Source organism: Aulostomus chinensis, chromosome 8, assembly GCF_037954235.1.
Source record: "Aulostomus chinensis isolate RoL2024-O1b breed Wild chromosome 8, RoL_Achi_v1.0, whole genome shotgun sequence".
Taxonomy (NCBI): Eukaryota; Metazoa; Chordata; class Actinopteri; order Syngnathiformes; family Aulostomidae; genus Aulostomus; species Aulostomus chinensis.
The window spans coordinates 14,752,642-14,761,589 of NC_141327.1; the positions used below are offsets into that span (position 1 = coordinate 14,752,642).

At 41.3% G+C, this 8,948-nt stretch overlaps 1 long non-coding RNA gene across 1 annotated transcript; it reads right to left on the reverse strand.

The window, feature by feature from the left end:
- Positions 1 to 253: 253 nt before the first annotated feature.
- Positions 254 to 8,738, reverse strand: LOC147257312 (uncharacterized). Its single transcript, XR_015117581.1, has 5 exons — positions 8,521 to 8,738; positions 5,419 to 5,498; positions 4,185 to 4,214; positions 2,722 to 2,765; positions 254 to 2,544 (listed from the first exon to the last, which is right to left on the reverse strand). It is a non-coding gene; the product is annotated as an uncharacterized LOC147257312 (long non-coding RNA).
- Between the last annotated feature and the right edge of the window lie 210 nt (positions 8,739 to 8,948).

The following is an 8,948-nucleotide window of genomic DNA, read 5'->3' on the forward strand; positions in this document are numbered from 1 at the left end:
ACAGGAACAGGGAGAACATAGAGACTCACACAGAAAGATCCTGTGCTGGAGCCGGGACTCAAACTCAGAACTTCCTTCCTGTGAGGCGACAATGCTGACCACTGCACCACCGTGCAGCCCTACAGCAACAACCATTCATAAAAATTCAATTTCACTAGGTTTCTTTATATAGACAGCAGGAAAATTCCCTACATAAAAAGCAGAAAACTTCAGTGTGTAGACATGAATAAAAGTGAAAAATTTTGCTGCCTGTGTTACTGAAGTGGTCATTTCTGTCTCAGAAAATGAAGAAAAAACATGTTTGGAGAAAACAGCAGTTGCTCTGGCACTTTTCAGGACTGTAACTCTGACTTGTCAAATCAGTAAAAACAAAATTAACGCCATTAATGACGGCTGCATTCGCTCGGGGTGAGCTTGACCCTGGGCTGCCTTGGTGGGACAAATAATGGAAAGGAACCATGGTTAATGTCAGTGTTTACACACCTGTGCTTGACAGAGAACATGTCTGCCGTGGAAAGGGTCCATTGTATTGTGTTGTTTTGGTGGTGGGTCCAAGATTCTGTGCCTCAGGCATTCTTATCGGTGCCTGCTTTCGACTGCTGCACGCTGCTCGTATTTTCATCATCTCGTTTTTGATCACGTCTGGTGGTTTGTGTTATGTTCATCTGTCAGGCATCGTGTGGAAAACTACCTGGCCAACGTGTAAGAAACCATGTTTATTTCTCAGTGCTGGTAAAAATTGGAAGCTTTATGTTTTTAGGTTGTGCATCCATCCATACGACTCCTTTCTGATTAACACGGTATTTGTAGCACATTTGGAGGGAATTACTTCAAATTTGACTTAAATGGCTGGGACTGGAGGATGGACTGAAATGATTTGGAGGTCAAAGGTCAGGGTCACTGTGACAAATACAAATCCCAGCTGTATGTTCAGTCATTTTTGAACCACTATGAGGCATTTCTAGTTTTTTTTGGGGGGGGGGGGGGGGGGCTGTGTTGTTTTCTAAGTTGTAACTGAGGGTTACTTGCTGGAATATCTTATTTGGCTTTTTGTTGAAAATTTTTTGGAATTTTTCAGTTAAAGTTTTCATAATAAGTATTTAAAATCTTATTATTCCTTTTCAGACAATTGTTAATTATTACAAGCCCGGTTGTATGGTTGTACTTTGATTGGTTATTCTTTTTTTGTACACATGATCAAAATAGTGTGTAACCTTTAAGTCTGGTGAAGAGATGAAGTGAACAATACAAGTGTGCTGCTCAGTGATTGGAGAGGAGAGAGGGCTTATCACCCTGTCTCTCTCTCTCTCCCTTCGCGAGGCCATTAGGAATCATGGACCATCATTAGATTAACTCCTGTGGTCTGTGCAGGAAGACCATGCTCATTACCCAAGCTGCCCTACTTTACCCAGTGCACAAAAGCCCTGCTTTCACCTTGTAATTTGAGTCAGACAGGCTCATCAGAGCAGGAGGCAAAAGCGAGAAATGGATGAGCTGTCTCCACCACCGGCGCTTATTCCTGTTCTATACTGCCTTGATTACACCGTTGGATCGAGAGTGCACGCTTGGCAGAGGCGATATTCCTGGGAACGTATTAGGCACATCAGTTTCCCCGGCTTCTGCCAGGAGTTTACTACAGCTGGAAGGACAATAACAAACAGAGGCATTTGCTGTAATAGAGTTCTTAATAGAGTCGATGCATAACGCTCGGAAATATAGCAGTGGTTTTAAGTCTGTTTCTAAAATAAGTCTGTGGCCTATTGGTCCTGGCGGAACATTAATCAAATGCATACTGTTCTCCCTGAGACAATAAACAGGAAAACAGCCCAAATATCAACATGGATTCAATCATTTATGTAATGAAGCAGGAAACAACAAGGTCTCCTTTGTTGTCAGAGGAAATGGTCCAGCTCGTAGAAAAATGAAAACCTGCATTGATTGCAGGAGTCCTGTCATTATTCGACTAGTTCGAGAACTCTCCTGCTCTGCTATGTGCGAAAATAATGTCAGATAATACAAAAGATGTAGGTTTTAGCTGCGTCGCTCGGTGTTATTGTGGTTTTCCCTTCGAATAAAGACGCAACAGGCCACGTACATCACGGAAAACTCATGTTTATTGTAAATCTGGCAGCAGAGTCACGAGCTCTCACAGAGAACCTCAAGTTGGTTTACTCTACTTTTTATTACTTAAGGGACAGTTGGGTAATGATACACTCAGGTGTGAAATTACATCCCTCACTTGTATGTCAAGCAGAAGCTTAGGAGAAGAGATGAGTGACTGAAGCAGTCAGGTGTGATGCAGTTTCCAGCGGTGTTGCTTGCAATATTGACAGTGTTGGCGCTTAAGGACTGCAGACGCCTGATTTCTGATGGGGGGGAGGTGTGCTGGGGGAAAAAATGATCAACAAACATTCAAAAAAAACAAAAAACAGACAGGACAACCTTCATGTCTGCCTCTTCTGGGCGTCCGATATGGACAAAAATATACAAATCTTCTCGGTTGTTTCCTCGTCTATAGAGAGGGTATTTCTCCAGAGAAGCTTTCTGGGAACAGGAGAAGGCAAGTTAGTTAAACACTTCATTGCCCACAATAAACTATAAATGGCCTCATTCAGAAACACTCGAATAAACTGCAAAAAGTGACTTTGGTGGAATACAATTAGTGTTATCTATATGGACTTGTCTGAATACAGAAGTTACGTTACAATTTAAATAACTCACCAGCCGTCCGACCCGAGGACACCTTCCACTTCTGATACCCACATCTGGAAGGTAAGAAGAAGCAAGGCAGGTAAAAGGAAAGCAGCAAATTTCATCATGTTGCAAAGCAGAATTGGCTCATGCTCCTTTTGATCACAGCACTTCTGAGCAAACCCGGTGGCTCCATTGTTTGGTTGGTAAAATATTAAGCCAGTTCCTGGAAGCACGCTATGTGACATCACCTCCAATATTTTTGTTCATCTATAGAAATGTTGCACATCATGCCAAGGTGTATTTTAAGGGTTAGTTTTGAGTCAGACGCTTGAGTCTTTTCTTGTAATGAATTGAAACGACGCTCTACAGCAAAGGAGCGCTGCCTGAAGCCTTCAAATAAACTTTGGAGTGTATTCAAAGTGATACTTCACCCAAAACGTGTACCAATTACTCACGCCAGCTGTTAGGTGTTATTTGTGACACTTGAGCTGTTTAACAAGTAGATTGTACCTCAAATCAAAGTGTTTGTCGAGTATTGTGCTTGCCAGGATAAACTGATGTTGATGTCCTAGGGTCTAGAATAGTACGTACACAGTTTTGCTGTTGTTAATGTTTCGTCTCATTAGCTCCCAGCAACAAGTGTATAACTAGCATTTCATGAATTTAAGATTCACTGATAAGTCATGCAGGTAAAAAAAAAATCTTCATGAATTGAAACACTTAAGGCTGAGGAACGGATAAAGAAATGATAGTATTTTGGTGAAGTATTTCTTTAACAAAAACTGTAGATTTTGTCCCAGGGGAAGACCAGAATGTCAAGAAAGAGAACAAAACAAGTCCATACTATACTGTATATCCAACAGTAAGTGTTGAGTTTTTCCAAATTCGATTGTAAAACCCGCAAGTGCAACACAGAGATGTGACACAAGTGATGCAGTACAGTAAAAGAAGTACAGGACAGCAATCGATGTACTGGATAATAACCAAAGGCCTGGAACAGAGAATAAACACCAGACATTATGATCTTGTATTGAATGCCCTGGGAGAAAACCAACCCATGTAACTGTGTGTGAAGACAGTCTTACTCTGTGGTTTTGTCTCTACACTCCACTCTCTCACATCTCTCCAATGCTCTGGCATACACGGATCAGTTACTCGTCTGTCACCCCTCCCAGGCGTCCCCTCCACAGTGTGTGCCGGGTCACTGCACTGACCATGTCTGTCTCCTCAAGTGTCCAACGCAGTTTCTAACAATGTAACTTGATTCTAGAGATGGATACTGTTCAACACAAAGCCAAAATGTGTCTGGTAACATGAGCTGGAGCCAAATCGTTGTGCTGCAGGGATGCAGTGGCCACAAAACGGTACCACCATCAAGCCAATAAGAGCTAGAGCACCTCACAATGGTGTTAGTGACTATGGAAGATATTTTCAACCGCCGCTGCGTTCTAAAAATTACATTTTCAATGAAGTGCACAAGTTGGTCTCACCTGTTCAACTTCTTCCTAGAGGCACTCTTCCTGGAGAGTTAAAAATATCAAAAACAAATATGAGACAAAAACTGCTTTCATTGTTAGGTGAGCTCAGTGAGTCATAGTTTTGACGCTGGTGTGCAGGCTGACGTTTCAACAAGGCAGTACTTAACCCAAAATGTGTTGGTTTTTTTGCCTTTCAAGTACACATAAATGGGTGTGTGGATTTCATTAAGATATTTTTTCATCAAATCAAAATGTTTGGGGATTACTGAGCTCCAATGACGTTTTTTGCAGTTGGTAGCCGCGAGGCGCCGTTAGCTTCAAACTAGATATACCTGTACGTGGTTGGCTCTTTCTACACTCTTGAGTGACAAAGAAGTGATGCACTTGTGGAAAAAAAACATATTAGTGAGGTCAAGCCGTCCATTTGGAAATACTTTAGAGGCAAATTGCTCTTTTTAAGTGAAATAAGACTTTATACTCAAAATATTTTAAATAATATACGTGGACAGCAACTGTTCACTTTTGTGTTCACATCATCCGAACAGTCACACTGTGCACATTTTCCAGGCTGAAATACAAAAAGCAGGCACCAAAGTATGAAATCTCCAATTTGGACCAAATAAAAGAAAATGCATTACAATATTTTATGATTTGACACAAGCCTTCATGAAAATGAGCAACAACAGGGAAATTCAAAAGCGTTTCCATGCTCTCAATACTACTTATCACAAAACTTTTTTCCCTCAAGTGCTGTATGGGGATTAAAAAAAAGGCAACACCACCACTTTTGTACTTAAAGAAGATGTGCATCTAGGGAAGTGGAACTGTTTTCATTTATGCACTGAATAAAATCTGCATTAGAGGGTTTACTGCAGGGCAATCGAACAAAGTGGCAATTTTACAGACTGAGGATTTAATTAATTTACCCTGAAAGCCTTTAGATAACAAGTAATCAGATATTCATGTAAAGGAAATGACCACATCTTTATGCTCAAACAACGCAAACGATAAGAGCAGGAAGAGTAGACACAATGAGGTCGATGATGTTGGGTGATACTGCCACAAAGGAAGAAGGCGAAGGGTTGACCTGCAACTGCTTTGTCCAAGAAGAAAAAAAAACTGTGTTTGCACTGCAGATCGCAGGTTCGACTCTGACGTCCTACACTGTCACACAGATGGATAAACAACAACTCGGATCAGAGGGATTTGGGGGTCACATGACGACAGTATTTTTATCATTGTTTACCTGGTAAAACACAGATTCACTTGTCCGAGTCACGGTTCTGCTCGGCGGAAGAGTCCCTCTCCGCCGTGTCTTTGGGGTAGCTGATAGCAGGGAGAGACAGCGGTTAGGGAGCTGTGCATGACTAAGACAATAATGGTGATGTGATGGCGTTGGGACGACTCTCAAAGATGGTAATTTACTGCCAAAAAGAGACACCAGGGTCATGAGCTTCACAAGGCGCCAGACGCAGGGAAGTGAGTCGGCATTTGTTTGTCTCATTTTCATTTTGACATCTCATAAATAAAACCTTGTAATTGCTTGTATAGAAACACAAAGGGTTTCTGTGTTGGAGTAGTTCACTCTGCAGTGCATCACTTTCTGGACCAACACTTGTGATGTTGCTGCAGTTTGTAAATAGATGCTGTTTGTCGGCACAATTACACAATTGCATCACTCAGTGAGCACACATGAAAGCAAATTGGATTCCCTGATTGTGTCTTCTTATCCCATCAAGACTAAAGCATACATTTGTTTTTTATTGCCTCTGCACCCGACAGCTGCGTGAGTCGTGTCTCTTTGTCCCAATCTTGGGAACAATTCTTCTACATAAGACTTCAGTTTAGGGGTTTACATGAGTTGCTTGTGGAATATTCAAATCCTAGTCCCGTTTACATGCATCATTTTTCGTACAGCTTTGATTGTTTTCACTCTGCCGACGGATGGGAATATTCTGGTATGGTGCGTCAAAGAGACTTTAACGCGTTGACCATTTCTTGTTCGTTTATTAAATGGTTTCCTGTTGTTTTTGTTGCTGCTGCTAACTTCCCGTGGCAGCCGTGTTGAACCACGGATTCCTGCACAGTCTTGAACATGTCTTGCACGTCCTGATTCTGTTGCACGATGTTTCAGTTATTTCAACCGTATAGGGTGCTTTATTTGGAAAATACATGATTTCACAGATAGCAAAATGGTTGCCTGCCGTTCCTGCTACCACATTTACATGCCATGAACACGTATGTTAGCTGGAACCATGATGTTAACTCATGAGAAGCAATACCAGGCTTTGACATCAAAGATGACATGACGTAGTAGGATTCATTCATTATTGATTTATTGACAGGAATATCACCAGCCTCATCCTTTATTATGAACGTTTATCGATATGTCAGCGTACAAATGTAGTTTCTTCATGCTGCATTTAAGATTCAACCTTCCAGCCTGTGAATGCCGCATCGTTTGTTATCCAATTTGTTTGGATCAAAAAGTATTATTATGACTGCATCTTTGGCATTTCGTATAAAAAAATCATCTAACAGAGAAGATGTGTGTCCAAAACCACCCAATACAGTTCTGTCCTTGAGTTACATTCAGCACCGGTGTATATTAAAGGCATTTGTAACCTGCGCTTGTGTTGAATGGATGCCTATAGAGGCAGTTCAATATGAGCCAGAGTACAGGCAATAACAGTGAGGTTGAATTGAGGATTTATGCAGGAAGGAAACTAAATATCAGCCTCAGGTTTGGATGGAAATGTTTGTTCTGACATTTATGTAAAACAACCTTCACAAAGGGCATCTTAGCACGGCGTCTGCATTTTGAGGCTGTCGGTGGCGGTGCTGCTCTCAACATAATAAACCTGGTATTTGCAATCGATGTTTGCCAGCTTTAGTCAGCTCTGAATAGCGTCTGTCGCTCGGAGATTCCCTTCAATGACAAAACCCAGAAATACAAAAAAACATTTCACAGTTACAGGCATTGGTTTCCCAGCACACGCTCGCCTTGTAATCAATTCAGTTATTCACACCACGTAATTGCTTTGTTCAGCTGTTGATGCTGAATGCTGTAATGAGCTCTTTGGACAGACCCTGCATGGGGCAGAGCATTTGAAGGGCACTTGGAGAATGACTCATGTACTTTGTCATGCTCTGGTATTACACACGGGCCTCCAACTGAGGCGCTACACCTCATTACACATAACTGTGAAGAGAGATCGATACGCCGCAACCGGAGGATGATGAGGATCTCAAGCAATGAGACAATCCCTGCACATCCGGAGCACCTGTTCCTGGTGCAAGTGGAAAAAAAAAAAAGCTCAAACGTGAAGCTTCAACGTGGGTTTCCACTTCCTGAGAGCTAAAACTGGACCAATGTCTTCAGCATCTCACATAACTGTTAAAAAAAAAACTGTATAACGAAGAGCAAACCAGAGAGGAAATGCAATAAGATTTGTTTTTCTTTCAAATGCACAACAACAGTACTAGGTCTGGTTTCCCAGAACGAAAAATTAACATCAAGTTTACTTAATCTAGAAAAGATGAGTTTTAACCTCGTAGAGCACGACACTAAATTAGTGAACGGATATGCAGGCAGCAGTAGCCCGAGGGTGCTCATTAAGTTGGAATTGATTTTAAAAAGGCCAGATTTTGACCTTGAGAAAAGATACTGTCATTCAGTTTGAATGCAAATATGATGAGAAAGTATCGAAGCAAAAAGAAGTTTTCATACCTGCACAGTCAAAAACTATAAAATGTAATATTGATGACAAATTGGAATTCGAGTTTAAATCTACGACGTTCCTGCACCTCAGTGCTGAGGAAGCAAAGGCATCTCCTCTGTAATATTTCTGTTTGTCATAATACCTCGATGAGTTTATGTGTTACTTTTACACACGATAAGGTTCTTTTTTTTGGATTTAACACAGTTCTCTCGATATGAATTCAAATGAAGGAAAATTCTCAGTACAATTAAATACATCTCTCGTTGTTGTTTTTTTAACCATAATGTAATAATGTAACATGGGGCTCAATAACACAACAAGTGAGCAGTTAGACTGATAAATAAAATACGATTTTAAAACACTCACAGTAAAGTGAAGTTAGTGGATGGATGGTGTTTACTTACATGCTGTTGATGACAAGTGGAAATGTAATCATAGTGTAAATGCATTACAGACCGCAATGGCCAAAAGTTAACGTAAATCCGTTTATTCCCATGTTTAAAGTAAGCCGCACAACCAGTTAAACTAGTGACTTTTATTTTACTTTACTTTAAAGACAAATCTGCACTTTTATGAAGTGTCATCTTCTATCTTCCTCAGATTCTCGATTGAGACGCACAACTCACGTTTTGTCTCTGCTGACGAAATGCCGGCGCAGGACCAGAGCCAGAGTAGAGAGAAACATGATGGTGGTGCACATGGTCGCCACCGCACACGACCAGAGATCCTGAAGGGTCAAGAGAAAAGATCCATCGTGAAGACCATTCTGCAGGTGCCCGCCCGCCCACCTGCCTGGGTGGATCAGGAGCACTGAGGGATTAGTCAATCCCAGATTAGAGGAGATGACATGGTGCATTATTGAGGCACATCGCAGTGCAGCACACCTGAGACACGCTGTGTTGTGTCTGGCTTTGCTGTGCTTTGTTTTCACTCCGGTAGATTTTATTATGGAAGAATCATTAAAGGAATTTTCAGTTTTTCCTTGGGAGCTCTAACATACTCCATACCTCCTATTATTGAATTAATACACAATTTTTATCAGCCAGATCATCTA